We start from the raw sequence: 16,666 nt of genomic DNA, 5'->3' as shown, positions 1-16,666 counted from the left end.
CCGGCAGACTTCGTAGTGCCTCAATCGATAAATAAAATCCCCTAAGCTTTTGTATAAAATAAACTTAAAACAAACAAAAGGAATCTGTCCGACGGGGGACACATCACAGGAAAAACGAAATTGTTATTTTTATTTAATTCCGAGCATTTTTATATTTATCTACATTTTAAACCTTTTCTAGAGTTCCACAAATAATTCAAGACCAAAATTAACCAAATCGGTCCAGCCGTTCTAGAATTTTAGCGAGACTAACGAACAGCAATTCATTTTTATATATTTTTTCATTTAATTTTTATTAATTGCTAAGATGAGTGGATTAGCTGAAGGTCCACTTGATGTGAAGTGGTCACCGGAACCCATAGATATCAACAACGTAAATGTCACCAGCCGGCCTGAGACACGAGTTCTAAGCCTTAGTTTTTAAGTATAATGTCAAATTATATAACCCTTATATGATAGTGTTGCGAAAGACAGTATGTATAATATATATACATATTGACTTACGTACAGTTGCTATCAGAATCTAAAACTATATGCGTCGATTTAACGTATAAGAACCGGGGTTAAATTAAGGTCACTATAAATCTATAATTATTTAAACAATGAATTTGCCAAAATTTGCCAAAATTTGCCAAGTATCAGAACCACGCCACCGTATGTTTTTATTAAAATATTGCTTTCTTTTACTTAAACACGTTTTGAATAATAGCATACGAGCTTATAAATACTCATATTATCGATCAAGATGAGCAAAATGTGGTCAGGACACACAATCCGTTAGATAATCGATTCCGATAAGCAATTGAAATTTTTGTGTCATGTCTCAAAATGGAGCTGAAATTCATTGTCTATGGATCTCAGATATCTAACTCCAGGTACAGGTCGTGTTTTGAGCATTTTAAAGTCCCTTTCAACTGAGTATTAAAGCTTAAATCTCTTAAGGCTTCACATACATTCTAAATAGCTTTGTAATTCAACACGAGGGGACGGAGCGTATAATGTCTGGGACATCTAAATTGATATCACAGTTGACGCACTAAAGGATTACATGTCAGATTTAGTGACAATGTTGAATCTCATCATCGTAGCAATATATGGGAATCTCAATTGCGTACTGAATTTACCGTGGTATCCTTTTTTTTGTTCGGACTGATGCTGAGCTTCCTACGAGTCCTCTCGCCTAAGGGGCGCGTGTGGTATGTAGAACTTGACGATCTGCAGATATTGGGAGCCGACTGCGGGCCCAAGTAGTTTTAGGGCCCTACCTCATCAAACCGTTCCTCTTACGCCCGACGTCCAATCTCCGTCCGAGGTCAGAACCCTGTCAGAGTAGGGGACCGTGGGGATAACCCAATTTTGTTAACTGATTAACATCCTTGAACGGACTTAGGTGTTGTTGTATTTGGATGAATGTACATATATTGAATGATCTTTGGACTAAATGTAACTAAACCCCCGTCGCGCAAGATATTGTCCGTCGAAAATGATGTTGGATAGGACACTCTAGACGCACACACTAGGCGCCGCGGAGTCAACGCAGCATGAATCACTTTTGAGTAGCAATCTGAGGACTGCCGGCCTGACTAGGAGCGATGTTAAGGAACAACCGTAAGACAAGATGAAGTTGAGACAACTTTGAAGGCTCTAAGTACCAGCGGGGTATCCTGGGACTACAACACAATATATTGTGCTGTAGGCAGCGGCTTGGCTCTGCCTCTGGCAGTGCTGAAGTCCATGGGCGACGGTAACCATTCACCATCAGGTGGGCCGTATGCTCGTCTGCCTACAAAGGCAATAAAAAAAATTGAATCAGACCAGAACCAGAGCACCTGAGGTTTCAATTGAAATAAGTCGAAGTTAATTAAAAATAATAGAAAATACATTTCATAATTAAAAATATTTTTATCCACTCACATACAATTAAAATCAAAGTTACCTTAATCCTAATATTCAGGAATTTTAGCGTATTATAGGCGAGCTTATATAACAAAATCTTGGTTTTCAACAGAGAAGGTAGTTGGCCTTTTTTCAACCTTGGATCCTCTTGTTGTGGAGATAAAACTCAAGTCAAACGAGTCAAGTCAAATCAAAACTGCCAAACCTCAAAATACTGTCAGTTCTTTCTGCGTGAAAAGGAAAGTGAATAGCAATTAAAAGCTTAATTAAATTTTTGACGGTAGTTAGTACAATGTTCAAATTGTGTCAGCACGAAAACAATAATTTAATGGAACGAATAAAAGCTAGTTCAAGCTGTGGACATATTTTTTTGCCGTCCACTCGCAAAAATCTTTTTTTAATTTGAACAATTTCAAGCGATCTTTGATGAGTTAGCAAAAAAAATGAAGGTACTATATCTAGCCAAACTTAGTGAACGGATCAAGTTGCAAATCCAATCAAAAGAATCTTTTGATCTTTTTTGATCACAAATAAAATGAAGGACTTCGTAATTGACGAAAACGTAGGTATCGTCGAAGATATCGATTTTATTAAACAGCAGGACGACTCGTTACAGGAAATTTTTCGAAAAAAAAAAAAAAATGTTTTTTCGCTCATTACCTTTTTTCCGCGTAAAATATTTATCGCGAAAAAGTGTTGGCCAATCCCGCTAGATTATTTCATTCCCCGAGGGCAAGAGGGTAAATTGAGAGGCCTCATCCCCCACACACCCGATCCACCCCTTAATATTGATGAAGGAAATAACGATTAGCGTACCGAACGTTCGATCCGAATCCAACCACCAATGCAAGTTATTTGTTTGCTGTCACGAGTGAAACCGAAGTATTTGTAGCTGTCAGGTTGTATAAACATGGATAAGCCAGTTGATTACATTACGTTGAAAGGAAAGTATTAAGCAACAATTTATCAATTTCACAACACAGACTCTGTCGCGAGATGAATGACACTGTACTGTCTCCTCCAAATGGACCGTAAGTTTTATCTACATCAGCGAATCGAAGAAACAACCTAAATTTCAATCTTCGAAAAAAATGAGATCCTTATATACATAAGGGTTACTGAGTTGGCAATAAAAACATATTTGTTTTGAGATATTATCGGTAAACAAACATAAATAAGGCAAATTGCAATATTCGTCATTGGGAAATGAGGAAATGAGTAGAGTCGTATCACGGCAAACAAACCCTTACCCCTAGTGACGTAAAGACTATATCGTTCTCTTACAGAAATTATTTTAACCATGTTTTTTTCAATTTTCCACTGAATTTCGGTTGCTATTGTCAGTTCACGCGGACGTCACATTCAGATTGGTGAGTTCATCCCCTAAGCTCTGACGAATGTGTCTGACATTTACGTGAAATGATCTCTGTGGGTATTCTAATTAAGACGATCATAGATACGTTGTGTGTATTGATACTAACAGAAAAAGTTTTCACTCTGGTTTTCATTGTATACCAATTACTAAAAAAAATGCTTGCTTAGAAATCAGGTATTCACTGCTATGGAAGTTATTCCTGTCGAAAAGCGGGAAATGTAAATTAATTATAAATTATCTATACAAATAAATAAAATTGGAGTGTATGTTTGTAATAATAAAATAACCACTTTTTACTAAATGCGTAAGTATTTATACTACAGTATATATACCAAAATACATATTTTTAATTTTTGTCTGTCTGTCTGTCTGTTTGTTACTAATCTAATGTTGCTAATCTCTGGAACGGCTGCACTGATTTTGACAAGACTTTCACTGATAGTTAGCTGATGATATAAGGAGTAACTTAGGCTACTTTTTAAAACTAGCACTGCCTCGCGGCGTCACGCGCGCTACGTCAATAACCGCGGGTAACATCACGGGACTCAGCTATCAATAATAAAATGTAATATTTCCGAAGCGAAGCAAGGGCGGGTCGTTAGTCATAAATAAATTTTGTTTTAGGCAAAGCTCAAGTCTGGCCTCGCTTGAAGTACATTTGCCTCTATACAGAAGAGGGACTTCGAATTATCGGTCAACCAGTTCTTATCGATCGTGCATCTCTGGGTCTATGTAGGGACTTAGGTTCTCTCTGCGCTCCGCAGGGAGTGCTCTGAGGAATTGTTTGAGATGATCCATTCCCAATGATTTCCACGGTGTTTTCTAAGCTCTATTATATCTCCTTCTGCAAATGAGGCTTATGGAGAGTACTCATCGAGATGCAGCACCTTAGTTTTATCCTTGGTATTGCTGAAGTCCATGAGCGACGATAATCACTCACCATCACATGGGCCGCACGCTCGCCTGCCTTCAAGAGCAATAAGAAAAGTAACTACAATGTTGTCAGCAGGTTATTGTTATCGTCATTGGGACTGATTTGATTCATCAAGGTAAATTCTGTTAATTGGGAACAATTTCTTATTATGTACATATCTTCTATTATTATTTGTACTACAACAAGAAGCCTAACCTTATCCATAAAAAAGTTAAGTTATCTTACATATAAAACTATACGAACTGACGTCACATTCCATTACTACCAACATACAGAAAAAATATCATATTCATTCGAACCGAAAGAGACTCTGGATCGTCGAATAAAAAACCTCTTTAAGGCCGATAAAATTGTCTAGACAATAACACCGTTAATGTGTACCTTCTTTATATTCTGCTTTGCGTATCAACTCGCCTACAGCTAGATAACGAATGTGTGTTTTGTTCACTGTAAACAAACTTAGCTCAAGTTTTATTTTACCGAGCTTTCTAGATAAGTCTGTGTTGTATATTAAGTATGCACTTTAGAATGCGTAAAATGTATGAGAAAATGCTTAAACCTCAATTTTATTTCTATTTATTTAAATCCTATATAAAAATACATGCATTAATGTCTGGATTTATGTGTGTATTTAGTTTCATCCGTTGGTTTTTTTTTCAATTAGCAGTGGCCTGGAAGAGGTTGCTATTAGCAATCAAACTACCTTTAGAGTACTTAACGGTTGGCAGCGGCTTGGCACTACCCTTGGAATTGCTAAAGTCCATGGGCGACGGTAACCACTCATCATCAGGGGGCCGTCGGATCGTCTGCCTACAAGGACAAAAAAGGACTGTTTTTTAAATTAATAATTCTCATTTTGTCATCTCATTCATTGTACGAAGTGGGAATACGAACGAAGAAGTTATATAGGATGTTTGCTCTGATGTACTTTAAATTACTGGTGGGAGGGCGTCTTGTAATCCCTCACAGGAAGGTCATGAAGCAGTAGCGCGTTTCGGTTTGAAGGGGTAAGGAGACTCAGAGCGGCATTTGTTGTTGATATAAGAAATAAAAAATAGATTCTACAATTAGAGTATTCCGCTATTAGATTTCCTAATCTTGCGAATGTCACTAGTGCTTTTTAGGTTTTTATCAAATACCTTATCTATTATAGCTATCGCTACACGTCACCAAGTTCTTCCACCGTTTCGTCACGTCCAACCACCAATATAAATCGTGGTAGGATTTCCTCTGTGCTGGAATTAATGCTTACTAGTACCTGTTTGCAATTGGAAGCAATTTGGTCAACCTGAAACATAAGATCGATGATTGCAATAATAATAATAATTTATTTATTTCTCTCTTAAAGTTATAGTACAAATACAAATGGAAATTAACTTTATAATTTATTTTATAAGCCTTTGAAAGAGCTGAAGTCTGTACTAGGTTCAAAGACATGTATTACTGATCTCCAGAAATATATCCTTTGACCGGAATACGTCACTACTTCACTGCGGAAACATATGGTACTTGTGCGCACTTACAATATGTACGATGGTCAGTAATTAGGTAAATAAAATTTTAATTGGCTATTGAATTATGGTGTAAAAATAGTCGGAACACGTGTTACGTATAATTAAATAAATAAATAAATAAATATAAATATTTACTAACAATCACGCCACGTTAACTGGTCCCGTGGTAAGTTCGTAAAGAACTTGTGTTACAGGTACCAGATAACGGAAATAAATGTAAGATTTTTATTATATACATACATATATTTAATATACATCCATAACCCTGGAAAATACATTTAAATTTATCATACAAATATCTTCCCTTGGCGGGATTCGAACCCGCGACCCTCTTGTATAGTGACTATGTCACTTACCACTACACCAGACGGCCGTTAAATAAACAAATAAATTGTATTTCTTTAGAAAAATCCTTACCGGTTAGTAACAAAACATGTTAAATAAAAATCCTGGAAATCATCTTAACGATTCCGGCACCACACATATCTACATGTAACTGTGTGTTATTGTAATACATATTTGGTGAAGTAATGGCTTTGAACAGTCGAAGCGGACTAAAATACAAATAAGAAAGGTCGTGATTCGAAATAAACTGAACGGCGTCCGGACTGCTAAGCAAACATTGTATTTATGCGCGATCATAATGGAAAGCTTAGTGAGCTTTCGGCCGTAGATTCGTGTTTGAGTTTTTGCGGTATACGAATGCTGTGTACTGAAATGAAGCTTTGCCTGATATTCGTTTGTCGATTTTTTTGTTTTGTAATTTTTTTTTTATTACGTGTAAATAATCCTAACTTTATTGTGTTTTTTTATGTAGCAACATAAGTGAGACCGCAGACATATTAATTTTCTCTACTCTAGTGAGAGTAGGGCATAAAAATAAATCACTTACCTGCTGGCGAGTTATTACTAGAGACCAAAAACTTGCATGTAACTTTTTTATTGCTTAGATGGGTGGACGAACTCACAGCCCACCTGGTGTTAAGTTGTTACTGGAGCCCATAGACATCTACAACGTAAATGCGCCACCCATCTTGAGACATAAGTTCTAAGATCTCAAGTATAGTTACAATGGCTGCCCTACCCTTCAAACCGAAACGCATTACTGCTTCACGGCAGAAATAGGCAGGGTGGTGGTACCTACCCGCGCGGACTCACAAGAGGTCCTACCACCAGTGAAACTTAGGCCATTCGCTTCCCACACTAGCTGTGAGTTACGCAACAAAATATCGGATGCTCTCCACATTTTACTGAGCTCGCATCAAAACAAATAACTACCCGCTTTGACTGCACCAAAGTTTTCTAGTAGACTCAACTGTTTACCTTCAATCAGTGACATGGAACAAGCGAGAAAATTGAGCACGAGCACATTTTTATTTACTATCCCGTTCCGAGAACTTCAGAGTTGTGTATTTTTAAAATAGTTTTATCGAGTCGGTGCGAGAAACTCATTTTTGTTAAGTCAGTTCGTTCACGGTTGCTAAAAATGAAAATCAATGCAAAACGTTGATTTTTTCTAAAAAAATACACACTGTATTTGTGGTCGTATTATTTACGGTAAGATGTAACAGAATTAGATTAAGACTTCGAATTCACAAGCCTTTAATATCAAATCTGCTTTGTAACCGTGTAGTATACTCAAAATAAGGTCGGCCACTACACGTGAAGCGCTTAAGACGAAGGTTCGAGAACTGTTTCTCAGAGAATTAGCAGTCATCTAATTGATAATATTTGTTTATATATGTTTTTATGTGTATATATTTATGATATCTATATGTATATATTTATATATATCTATTTATTTAAGTACGAGTATTTGTATCTATAAATATTATGCATGTTATATATACACAGATGTTTAAGTAACCTTCACACTACACCTACCAAGCTTCATCTCTGCACTCCCCTAAGGTAGACTGTTAGAGAATGCCTATGGCATTAAGTCCGCCTTTATACTTTCTAGTATAAGAAGTTATAAATAAATATACGATTTATAACTAAAAAGACTTGACGCGCAAAGTATGTACGCGTAAAAAAATTGTCTTCGAAAATCGATTTGATCATTGAACAGAAAAAAATCCGCTTCCCGTAACTTGTTCCTCTATCAATACACATTATAACCGAGTAATTTATTTTTTATTACCTATAAATTTTACGTCGAGAAACTTCGGAAAGGCAAAACGCCACTCCACGTAAAAACATCAGGACTTTAGATGAGTCATCGTAACTGCTTCTAAAAATGTCAAGTCGTAAAATTAAAAAAAAAAACATCAAAACACGCAGAGCTTAAGGAGCAAGATGAACTTTTAATATTGTAATTTTTTACTGATAAAGTTGTTGGCTCATTTTGTATTATTATCATGTACCTGTTAAAAGCTGTTCAAGATCTACCTTCGACGGCAAGAGGGTGGCTTTCCCAAAGCTATCTTTGATAGATTTTTCGTCAGTCGCAGACGTAATTAAGACAGCTTTTAAAGTTTAACCTCACGTTTTAACACCTGGACGAATATAATGTGAGATTTTGTTTCAAGCCTGGTTTTTAATTATTTACGAGCTGAAATCACACTGCGGTTATTTAGGAGAAATCGCTTTTAGTGATAAGATCACCGATTGTACAAATCATACCTGCCTATCGGGAAATGTATGGAAGGTAAATTTTATTTTTACGTGCAGAAACTATACTCTCTCACTACGTAATAAATAGATAATGATATTTTTGTACATAAAATTACATATTTTTATACTAACGTCTTTAATATAAATGCAATTTGATGTAATAAATCTCTAATGGAATCACGTATATTGGTGTTTACCAAAAACCCTTTTTAGGTTTCAAGTGCCAAAAGTTAACTTTTTCATTTAACCTTTCTCAAATACAATGAGTGAATTTTAAGTGTGATCGTTAAATTAGTATTAATTTATATTAATACGTGAAGCAAAAACTTTGTATCCCTTTTTACGAAAATTGCGCGGACGGAGGAGTATGAAATTTCCCACACTTATAGAGAATATAGAGAAGGAGTGCACAATGCTAATATTTTTTTTAAATAATGCATAAAAGATACATTAAATCAATAAAGAAAACATAACACACACTACATACCATGTATTTAACGCACACACGCATGCATATTGCATACTATTTATTGTCAAACTTTTGTTCTTGACGTCTGTTGTCAAATTGAGACTAAATATTGTTTGTCTTTGTTAATATTTTTTATAGTGTAGTCTTGGCGAAATTTGTGATTATAGAAGTATAAAATACAATCATAATAGTGTACAAACTTACAATTCCAATTAATTATAGTCGAATTTCGACTACTGCGGGACCTATAGTTAATTTAATAAATTGTCTTTTCGTTTCAGCATTGACAAGTTAGTCTAGTTAGTCTACTGACATTGGCTACATATTTTAACAGAGTTTTTATTACTGTTTTATCCTAATATGCTACTTTAAATCAAAATATATGTATAAGTACGCATTTTAGGTGAGAGGGCCGAGTGTTATGAAGTAAGATAATAAGGTACAATTCAGTCTTCATACACGTAACCGCGAGGTGGGTTCGCACGTGACCGAAATATTAAAGCGTTGAGCTTGGGGAAAGTGAGGACGGAGTCAGGATAAGATTAATTACCCCCAATATTATTGAGGCTTTGAACGAGTGCTACAAGGTCGAAATGTTTTTTATGAAGATAGGTTCAACCGTGTATGTGTAAATATATCTTCCTTTTTATAACCATAAAATACACATGGTGTTCAGTGACTATCGAAATTCATAGACACCGCAATATGATTTCTGTCGCCTGCCTTGAGACATGAGGTCGTAGTCACATTTGTATTTAATAAAAACCAATTCTCGATATTCAGTGAACTTCAGCATTTCTCATGTACCTCCAAAATGACCCCCAAGTTTTCTGACGTCTAAATTCGGTCCTGTGCGTTAAGGAAACTTGATGTAAGTTAGTGATTTTGACGTTATATTTTTTGAATAGGGCGAATTGAATGCGGGTTAGATTGAGGTTGAGCAAAGGATTCAAACTAGGGGATATATTTTATTAGTTCTCTTATTTAATGAGTTTTAGTAACCACTTTAGACCAGATGAAGAGAAAGCTAATTCATTCGTCTTAAAAAAATATATTTTTTTTATTGCTTTTTTTGGCTTAGCCGAGCTCACAGCCCACCTGGTGTTAAGTGGTTACTGGAGCCTATAGACATCTACAACGTAAATGCGCCACCCACCTTGAGATATAAGTTCTAAGGTCTCAGTATAGTTACAACGGCTGCCCCACCCTTCAAACCGAAACGCATTACTGCTTCATGGCAGAAATGGGCGGGGTGCTGGTACCTACCCGTGCGGAATCACAAGAGGTTTTACCACCAATAAAAGTCACCATAGTCCCTTGTTAATTATATCTAAAGCAGAAATATACGCGTTAGACCTATTGCTAGCCCGATACTTACAGAGTTGAATAAAAATCAATTACCGTAACCATAATAAATATAGCTTCATGATTTATCAATAATATGCTGAAAATGGTAGAGTACAGAAATACGTCTCACGTCCGAAGTGCCCGATTATTCTCGTGGATGAAAAGGACGTCGGATCATTTACGTTACGAATTGCGGACGCACGTTTTTGATCTTTTTCTCCCGTCGTTTATCGCGGGTTTTCGTGATTTTTGTTTTGTTTTCAATTGTGTTTTATTGAAACCTTTTGTTGCTAAATTATCTATACCAATATTATAAAGAGGAAAAATTTGTTTGTTTGTTTGTATTGAATAGGCTCCGAAACTATTGAAGCGATTTAAAAAAATCTTTCACTGTTTGGAAGCTACACTATTCACGAGTATCATAGGCTATAATATTTTTTGAAAAAAATTAGGGTTCCTTACTGAAACTCCAATAATGTAAGCCAGGGTATAAAAAATTACCTAAAATATTCTTTACATCGCGTGCCCTGGGAAAACTATTGATGATAGAATAAAATAATGTACTACGACTTTGTATAACACATTATTATTTACAAAAAATGCCGCGACAGCATATTATGTCTAACTATTATAGTTATGCCGCAATAAGTTTTCTTTTATTCAAAAAAAAAAAAAACAACGTCAGATATCGTTGAAATTTTTGTTAAAGACCCGAGCGGAGCCGGAGCGGGCCGCTTGTTTTGTAATTAAACAAGTATAGATTATTTGATATACGCATTAGAAGATATTCTCAGTAGCACATATTGTAATTGATCTATTCAGAAACGGATAAATAGAGGTATTAGTGATGCCAGTGGCTGTGCTTTATGCGTTAGTAAGCTATCATACGAATTTTGAGTATATAGGAGAGAAAAGAGTTGTTAAAGAATAATCGTATTTGTCACCATTGAATATAATAATAAATAATAAATAAATATTTACTAACAATCACGCCACGTTAATTGGTCCCGTGATAAGTTCGTAAAGAACTTGTGTTACAGATACCAGATAACGGATATAAATGTAAGATTTTTATTATACACATACATATATTTAATAGACATCCATAACCCTGGAAAAGACATTTATATTTATCATACAAATATCTTCCCTTGGCGGGATTCGAACCCGCGACCCCCTTGTGTGGTGACCATGTCACTTACCACTACACCAGACGGCCGTTACATAATATGTCTCTTCTAATATAACTAAAGGTAGCTTTATCAAATTTAACTCGCGTGCTTTTCACGTAGTACGCAATCCAAATTATTGTATTTCGAGTGTTTATAAACTGTCTCGTACTACTTTAGTAAGCAATTAAAAAAAATGAAAAATACTTCAAAGAATAAATTGGAAATTTCGGTAATGTCACAAAATAAGATTCATGTCCTCCTCCTCCTTGCGTCGGTTTCCTCATTACTGAGGGTCGTGGTCATGGCCTTGAAACAGTTTGTTTTTTTATAATGCACCGCCATTTGTTCCTATCTGCAGCTGAGTGCCGAGCATCGTGCACTGTGGTATCAAGGGCTGCACGAATCTGGTCCGTCCAACGGGTCGGGTTCCTGCCTCTTGGTCGCTTGCCCTCGACCTTTCCACTGACCACCAATTTCTCCAAGACGTCACTGTCTTTCCTTGCAGCGTGGCCAAAGTTTTCAAGAATCCTTCGCAGGCAAATGGTGATTCATGTCCATCGTGGCCCAAAGAACAAGATGACTGGGCGAGCGAATAATGAATAAGATGGTGTATTAAAAATCAAACACGGAAGAAAATTAATTGGCATAATCTCTGGTTACAGGGCGTTCTGTGAGCCTGCAAGGGTAGTTGCCTACTAAGTAATTGTCGTAAAATAGTTACATGTTGCCGTTTGGAGGGTTGCACAGTGATTAAATAATATAACTTATAATTCAGATGACTCTCAAAGATGATGAAGATATTGAACGAGAGCGGAGAGCGTTGTCGGTTAGAGCAAACATGATAGCTCGCAGGTTTGCACGGTGTTCACTTAAAGTCAAAGAGGGTGATCTTTAGGGCCTACTGTACTAACTTTTACACGTGCAGCTTGTGGGCTGGATATACACAAAGATCGTACAACGCTCTCCGTGTTCAATACAATAACGCGTTTAGGGTGCTGGTGGTGCTGCCCCGCTTTTGTAGCGCATCAGGGATGTTTGCAGACGCGCACATAGATTGTTTTTACGCTACCATGCGTAAGAGGTGTGCATCTCTGGTAAACAGAGTGAGGGCCAGCTCCAACAGTATCCTGAGCATGATCGCAAGCAGGCTGGACTGTATATACATGGGTCGCTGTGGTGCCATCTCCCATGGGATGTTACCACAGTAATTCATTGTGATGGAAATATAACTAGTAACATAGGTCTAAGTCTTATTAACAATTTATATGAGTCATGGTTACTTGAAAAAAAACATTATTATTATTATTATTATTATAACCTCATATCGCAAAATGGGTGGCGACATTCACGTTGCGATGTGTATGGGGCCAGGAAAAACTATTTTACGTTAAATAAGCCGTGAATTCGTTCATACGACTTTATTATCACTACATAGTATAAAACAAAGTCGCTTTCTCTGTCCCTATATCTGTCTGTCCCTATGTATGCTTAAATATTTAAAACTACGTAACGGATTTTGATGCGGGTTTTTTTAATAGATAGAGTGATTGAAGAGAAAGGTTTATATGTATAATAACATCCATTAAATAGTGGAGATATCAATAATAAATTACAGTTAAACCGAAGCGAAGCAAGGGCGCGTCGCTAGTTAAATATAAAAAGTTTCATACTCTTTTAGAAAGTTATCGAAATCGTACGAAAACCCATTCGTGTCTCTATACTGATATCTCGAACATGACGTAACAAAAATGTTTCATATGACGTCGTCGCGTCGACACGATCTTCCCTTCTTTATTAAGGTCCTGGCGCCTTACAAAGGAGTGTTTGAGTGGCCCGCAAAGGCTCGCGCCACGACAACTCTTCATTTGCATATGCGACCCAGAGATGCCCGAATATATTTCCGAATTTCATAGGTTTTATTATATATTAGAAGTTAAGAGAAAATACACGTAAATTTATGTATAACTAAATGTTTTGAGGTTGTGTTTGATAAGGGTAAAGAATAGCCCAAAAAAGGTCATTACCCTCGTAGCTGTTGTGGCAAACTTGGGCTAGGTAGGTGGTTGTGTAGTATAGGTTTGGTTATGGAATGAGCTCCCCTCCACGGTGTTTCCCGCTATGACATGTCCTTCTTCAAACGAGGCTTATGGAGAGTATTAAGAGGTAGGCAGCGGCTTGGCTCTGCCCCTGGCATTGCTGAAGTCCATGGGCGACGGTAACCACTCACCATCAGGTGGGCCGTATGCTCGTCTGCCAACAAGGGCAATAAAAAAAAAGGTAAAAATAGGACCATCAGATATCTATTTCCGTAAGTGTAGTCAACAAGAGAATGGGCAGCAACGTTCTCTGAGCGTATTAAAGCGAAATAAGATTATCATATTTATTGGTGGTGCATTGTAAGACCACCTCGGTGGGCACCATCATCCTGTCAATTTTTTTTTTTTATTGCTTACATGGTTGGACGACCTCACAGCCCACCTGGTATTAAGTGGTTACTGGAACCCATAGACATCTATAACGTAAATGGGCCGCCAACCTTAAGATATAAGTTCTAAGGTCTCAATATATAGGGGAAAGTGGTAGGTTGGTTTTGAATCCGAAAATTCTAAATACACCTTGAGTTCTTATCTCTTTTTTCGTTCATAAATCCATTACCATTAAATATGTATGTACTTAATATTAAATCTTTATTCATGAACCGGATATCTTTTTGTGTAAAACTAGCACAGCATAAGCAACGCTATTACTGTCTTTGATTGTAAGAAAAAGTGCTAATTTTGAACGTGATAATTTTTGGTTTTCTTTAATTTCACTTAACTCATTCCGTCTCCGATTACTGGAAGAGATTTTTTTTTATTTCTATTGTGGGCTAAAGAAGTTGATTATTTTATTTTCTGTTACATAAATGATTTTTAAAATCACTAAGAAAGGTGTTATGGCGACTAATATATTTAAAAAAAAAACATTTTTTTTTATCTCCGAAATGAATGTTCAAAGCCTTTGTTCCAAGATATAATGTATACGTAAGGATTGAGATAAAATGTATGCAATGTTTTGGAGTAAACGCTTCGGACTCGCCTCTGTGTTAACGAAGATTATCATCTTTCAGGTCTATAAAAAAAAACTAAGGTGATAGTGTGTTAATGGATGTTTTTGTTTGGTAACCTATTTCCGTTTTTTTACGTTTTTCAATGTGAACCATAATCAATTGAAGAAACCTGATAATGATGGTTGTAGTTAAAATTGTATCGAGCTGTTTTTTTTTTATGCTTAGATGGATGGACGAGCTTACAGCCCACCTGGTGTTAAGTGGTTACTGAAGCCCATAGTCATCCACAACGTAAATGCGCCACCCACCTTGAGATATAAGTTCTAAGGTCTCACGTATAGTTACAACGGCTACCCCACCCTTCAAACCGAAACGCATTACTGTTTCACGGCAGAAATAGGCAGGGTGGTGGTACTCACCTGCGCGGACTCACAAGTGGTCCTACCACCAGTAAATAGAGTGAAATATTAGAGTGAAGAGTTCGGCCGTATATCGAAATTCGACTATAATCACTGGTATCTTCAATTGGATTCATGTTATGTTATAAAACGCTTTCTCTTTTGTTTTGTGTATTGTGGTTTTTTCTTGTGAAGTTAGATATAAAAAAAACTTCCAAAATCTTTTTTAAACTCTCAAGCTGACCAATAGCTACAAAACCAAAAGAAGATTCCTTGTCAAACAATGGAGAAAAGGATACGGAACCATTTTATATTTGCTTATTCATGACATGATAATAATATATATACTAATGGATAATGTTTTTCCTTACGCGCAATGAAACACAAATATACGTCGACCATTGCAAGAAATTCGAAGACCCGTTCGACACGTGTGAGCTACCATTGCGTTAGACAGGCTTGCGAAATATTAACTAAATTGCTAAGTGCTCACGCTTCAACAAGCATTCAATAGCTACCGATTCTTATAGAGATCACAACGAGAGAGATCGAAATCTCGACTGCAGAAGGGCAATTTTACTCTTCAAGCCGATACCCAGGCATGCTTGGGTGAAAAAATTATCCTATTTCCTTCAAAAACGGTTTTAAAAAAGTCTTTTATCCCGGTGATCTTAACACTTGAACCGCTTGTGGTGTATTTCAATTAATCTTACCGAATAAACATCTGCGAGCTGATGAAAATGTTAATTCAGCATTAGGGCTATTTAGTAATATTTAGTACAGATTGAAGCAAAAAAGCTGACTTTAGTAGGCAGTAACAATGCCGTAAGCACGCAGTTAAGTGAAACACGAGATAAAACTTTAAGTTTACTGAGATTTTAATGGTAAAAATGCAAGACAATGAATTATTTTAAGAATAAAATTTCGACGTTACCATCCAGATTGGTATCGGGCTTCAATGAGCTTTTTGATTAAGTTAAAAGACTGGCCAAAGCCAAATGTGTATCAAATAGAAATGAAATTGTTAGATTTAACGAAAGATTTATTTGCACTGAATCGAAATGCTTAAAGGAATATTCATGTAAATAAACGAGAAAAAGCAAAGGAAGATGTCCAATAGAAACGTCGGGAATGCAGCCTTTTTGCTTTAGAATTCCTACGCTTTACCGTTGCCAAGTAGTTGGGCAAAGCGTTTGGATTCTAAAACGAAATAACTGCCACGCCTCCCCGACGCTACGCTGCTACGGAGCTACGAGTGCTACGAGGAGCTACGCGTGAGAAATTTTCTCTTATTTTTGTTTAGTGTGTAGATTTTTGTTTATTTATTTAGTGGAGCTTTCCGTTTAGGAGTATTGCTTAAGAACGAATAATATTGCTTAGTGAATTGAGCGAGGAAGGAGTTTTAATGTATTTGCTTCTTCTTCCTATTGTTCCCGAAACTAAGTTGCACAACTAGTAATAATTATTGTTGTAATTTTTTTACCTTCAATCAGCGTGTTAATATTCTTTCATAATGGAAAAAATACTCAAAGCCGATGGCTAACTATCCTTATAAAATAGTCAGGGCTGTGGCAAACTGTGGGTGGGAAAATCAAAGTGACTTAGTCAGGCTTAGCAGACAAAATCCATTGTACAATATGAATGATTGACTATAATATATCTAATGGGAGTTAGTACGCTAAGTAGATAATACCATTAAAACTTCGAACTCATATCTTGAGCTGGGTGGCAATATTCCTGTCCGATATCTACAAAGTCTAGTAGTGTTAAAATTTCTTATATCTGAACACAAATTGCAAGCAAACATTTCTGCTTTCTAAACATTTTAAAGTTGGCAGTACTGAAAACCAAGTGACAACCTAAGCATTTCTGTTTATATTACAAACCGTTAGAGTT

General features: G+C 36.4%; 1 protein-coding gene and 2 non-coding genes across 12 annotated transcripts in view; 2 read left to right on the top strand and 1 right to left on the bottom strand.

Moving 5' to 3' along the window:
• Nucleotides 1-16,666, top strand: part of LOC105841880 (disintegrin and metalloproteinase domain-containing protein 11) — a 576,915-nt gene that overhangs the window by 226,229 nt on the left and 334,020 nt on the right. The gene's annotated exons all lie outside the window — the stretch shown is intronic.
• Nucleotides 15,902-15,991, bottom strand: Mir1926 (microRNA mir-1926). The gene has a single exon (NR_107266.1). It is a non-coding gene; the product is annotated as a microRNA mir-1926 (primary transcript).
• On the top strand, nucleotides 15,903-15,990 carry Mir927 (microRNA mir-927). The gene has a single exon (NR_107272.1). It is a non-coding gene; the product is annotated as a microRNA mir-927 (primary transcript).

Source organism: Bombyx mori, chromosome 10, assembly GCF_030269925.1.
Source record: "Bombyx mori chromosome 10, ASM3026992v2".
Lineage (NCBI taxonomy): Eukaryota > Metazoa > Arthropoda > Insecta > Lepidoptera > Bombycidae > Bombyx > Bombyx mori.
Note: the sequence above shows the minus strand (reverse complement) of the source record. Positions and strands in the feature narration are given on the sequence as shown.